We start from the raw sequence: 5,000 nt of genomic DNA, 5'->3' as shown, positions 1-5,000 counted from the left end.
GAGAACATAATGAATACCGATTCAATTTAGACAATACAATAATATAATACGATAATATTATGATGATAGAAATAATTGCTAATAGTAAAATAATGGTATTATCAACAAATACTAATGTATCATAATAACGATAACAAAACTGAAAAAGATGATATTATGATTATTTTCATAGTAATAATAATAATAATGATAATAATAATGATAATATAATAATTATTAATAATATCAGTAATCTAACGATAATCATAATATGATGAATATATAATAATAATAATAACAAATGTTAATGATAAAATAACAATAATAATAACAACACAATAATAGTGATATGATAACAATAAAAATAATAAAAAACTAATGAATAATGATAATGATGATGAGATAATAATACTAATAATAATCATATAATAATAATAATAATAATATAATAATACTAAAATTTTTCATAATATTAGAATAATGATATAATTATGATAATAAAAAAAATAATAGTAATAATATAAAAAAATAATAAGAATAATAATAATAATAATCCTAATCATATAATACAATAATAATAATGATAAGAATAATAATATTAATAATAATAATATAATAATATAATAATAATATAACAACATATAATTGATTATAATAAAACTGAGTGATAATAATAATAATATAATATAGAATAGACTAATAATTATCATAATAATAATGATATATAATAATAAATAAAATATGATCCCTAATAATAATAAAAATGATCAATAAGGATATGATATAATACTATACAATATAATAAAAAAATGGAAAAACTAAAGAGAATGATGTTTATCATCATTTTAATCATTATCATAATTCCTATAATATAGAATGATAAGGCAATAGCAAACCATATGGTAATAACAAAAAAAAAATAATAAGATTAATAATAAAACATTTGACAATACTACAATTTGAACGATAAATATATTAGTTTATAATAATAAAATAATAAATAGTATTAATATTATTAATTATAAAGAAAAAGAAAAAGATATTGGATAATGGGATATGAATCATATTTATGATAGTAATAATGTAATATAATGATAATAGTATTAATAATAATAAATAGATAGTATAATAACTATGAGAATAATAATGGTAAATAATATATAATAATATAATAATAATACTAATAATAACAACAGTGATAATAATATTGATAATAGTAATAATAATCATAATAATATTATTAAATAATAACAAATAATGTAATGATACTATAATGATACAACAACAACAACAAAAGAATACTGATAATGTATAGATATATAATAGATGATGACGATAACTATAAAAAATTTTTAATAATAATACGAATAATAATCATAATAATAATAATAAAATAATAATAATAATATATAATAATAACAATGATAATAAATAATAGTAGTAGTAATGATAATAATTAAAAACAATAATAATAAAAATAATAATAACAACAATAATAACAATATTAATAATAATAATAATCATAATAATAATAATAATAATAATTAATAATAATAATGATATAAAATAATATAATATAATAATACTAATAATAACATAATATAATAATAATATAATAATGATAATAATAATATAACAGTAATAATAATGAAAGTAATACTGCTAATAATATAATATTATTATTTATTGTTGTTTATTATTAATTATTATTATCATTATTATTATCATTATTATTATTAGTAACTATTATTATTATTTATTATTATTATTATTTTATTATTATTATTATTGTTATTATCAGTATATTATTATTATTATTATTATTATATTATTGGGGGGGGGGGTTTAATTATTATTATTATTATTATTAGATTTATTATTATTATATTTATTATTATTATTATTATTGTTATTATATAAAACTAGGATTAAATGCTAATGAAATAGTAATGATGTATAATAGAATTTAATATCAATAACAATGATAACATGATAACAACAATAGCAATAATAATATTATAAGATAATAACAATAATAACATTATTATTTTTTTTAATAATAACTAATAATTATTTTATAATGATGACGATACTAATAATAATATAATAATAATAATGATATAATATAATAATAATAATAATAATATAATAATAATAAAATAATACTAATAATGATAACAATAGAAAAAGAAAACAATAATAAAATGATAGAATAATGATAATGATATTTGATGATATTATGAATAATAGTAGTAATAATATAATAATAAATAATAAGTATTATTATTATTTTATTATTGTGATTATTTATTATTATTATTATTATTATTATTATTATAATTAATTAGTATTATTATTATTATAATTATTATTATTATTACTTATTATATATAACCAGTAAGAACAATAAAGAAATGGTAATGAGGATGATAATTAATATACAAAGACAAATACCATGCACAAATACTAAGAATGATAATAATAATAATCATAATAATAATAATAAGTAATAATAATAATGACGATAATACTACTGATAACAACAACAACAACAACAACAACAACAATATAATAATAATGATATAATAATAATGTAATGATAATAATCAATACTAATAAGAATAATAACATACCTAACACTTGTAAAACGACATACAGGGTAAACCACCCTCTAATCTAGCACTTAAGACACTTCACACACACACACACACACACACACACACACACACACACACATATATATATATACATACATATATTTTTACAAATATATGTATATACATATATATATAATTATATATACATATATATATATATATAGATATATATATATATATTATATATATATATATCTATATATATATATAAAATGTAAGAAAGAGAGGAAGAGGGGGAAGGCAGCGGGGAGAGTGAAGAGGGAGTGAAGGAGGGCGAAGGTGAGGAAGGGGATGTCATGGAATTGTAGACGTCACAACTGCGTCACACTTTATCAGTTAGAATTATGCTTTCTCAGCTGAAGGATGCTACGCTGTCAAAGCCAAGAGTAAACGCCCTAATTAGGTGTATTTGGTAATGCATTATTGTGTGATATAGTAGGGAAAGCTGTGAAGCAGACCGTGCTAAAGTTCCTTACTGGACTGCCCGTTTTGAAGAGATATGCGAAAAATGATGGGTCAAGGTTCCCACAACGCATGGTAAGGGTTTATGGGCCTGACTGCTTACATGGTACGCTAAACATAATGTATGTGATATGGGCAAAAACGAATTACGTTAACAGATATTGGAATATACATTGTAATGCGAGGTATAACATTTAAGCTCCATCAAAATTTTGAATCATTTGTGACTCTTGTACCGATGTTATATTTTTATATTCAGATTTTCTATTCCACTGTTAACCAATCATACATGATAAGATCACTGTAGCTATTTAATAAAACTCTTATGTATAATATTACAACATGAAAAAACTGCCATACATTAATACAAAGAATTCATGAGGTCTGCAATAAACACAATTTCGGGTTTGATTAAATTAATATCACAAGTATTCTGAAACGGATTGAAATCTTTCCTATCACCTATTTCCGACGGGATAAATCGAGCTCTTAATTATTGTAAACGAATATGAATTCATAAGCTTGATCTTAATTGAAATGCAGATGAGGGTGTGGTTGCAACTTCGTGTTTTCTGCGAGACAAGACATTTGAGAATTGAAAGAGACAAGCTTGCCGACGTTTTTTTCTCTCCTTTGCGCTGAAATAAACGTTTGTATTTTACGATGGTACGTTTTGCCTTCCTCGCAAGTGCAATGTAATACAATTACTGGCCTCGAGTTATTTTGCGCTTGGGACTTGCTCGAGCGAAAGTTTGCACGGAGTTAAACAGGAAGGCCATATGGCTTCCGCGCGCTGAGGGGACTTGTGTTTATGGAGGCTAGCTCTCTCTCTCCTCTCTCATCTCTCTCTCTCTCTCTCGCTATTCTATCTATCTATCTATCCATCTATCTCTCATCTTTCTCTCTACACCACTCTCTCTATCTATCTCCAATCCCTTACTCTCTCTCTCCATCTATCACTCTATCCATCTAATCTACCAACCATTAATCTGCTCTGGCTTTCCTTTAAGCTGTGCCTGATCGCCGTTCGCCGTTTTTTTCTGGTCCATTTTCTGACTTCGCAATTCGTTTTCCTTCCTCTCTCTCTTTTAACTAACTATTCCATTTTCACTGGGTGAGGACTTCCTTTCAACCTCCTTTTAACCCTCATTCCTGCTTTCGTCCCTCGTTTCACCACTCACCTTCCTTCCTCCCCTTTCCGTTTTTTTTTTTCTTCTGTTTCTCTACTAACTCTTGTTCCTAGTCTTCCACTTTCTCCCCTCTCTCTCCTCCCACCCCCTTCCCTCTCCCTTTTCTCTTCTTCTTATTTTTCTCCTCCCCGTTCCGTTTACTTTTTTTAATCTCCTCTCGTCTCGCTCTCATCTCTCTCTCTCTCTCTCGCTCATATCTCTTCTCTCTCTCTCGTCTCTCTCTCTCTCTCTCTGTGTCTATCTGTCTATCTACCTATCTATCTATCTATCTATCGATCATCTATTTATCTATCTATCTATCTTATCTCTTGTCTCTGTCTGTCTGTCTTTCTGTCTGTCTGTTCTGTCCTCTCTCCTCTTTCTCTCTCTCTCTCTCTCTCTAGCTATCTATCTATATCTATCTATCTCTCTATCTCTTCTCTATCTCTCTTACATCTCTCACTCCCTCTTTTTCTTTTAACATTTTCGTCTTTCCCGTTTCTCTTTGTCTCATACGTCTTTTTCCCCGTCTCTCTCCCCCTTCTTATCTGATGTTTGTTCATTCTCGCAAAAAACAAAAAAATCTCTTTACTTTCCTCTCTTCTACTTCACTCCCTTCCTATGTTCACTGCCGGACGCCCACGCCTCTACGCCCCCCCCCTCTCCTCTCCGCTCCCATCCCTCCTTCATCGCCCTTTCCACCCCCCTCATTCGCCCGCGCCATCACCAATTT

Source organism: Penaeus monodon, chromosome 37 (assembly GCF_015228065.2).
Source record: "Penaeus monodon isolate SGIC_2016 chromosome 37, NSTDA_Pmon_1, whole genome shotgun sequence".
Lineage (NCBI taxonomy): Eukaryota > Metazoa > Arthropoda > Malacostraca > Decapoda > Penaeidae > Penaeus > Penaeus monodon.
The sequence above is the reverse complement of the archived record's forward strand: the minus strand, read 5'-3'. Positions refer to the sequence as shown.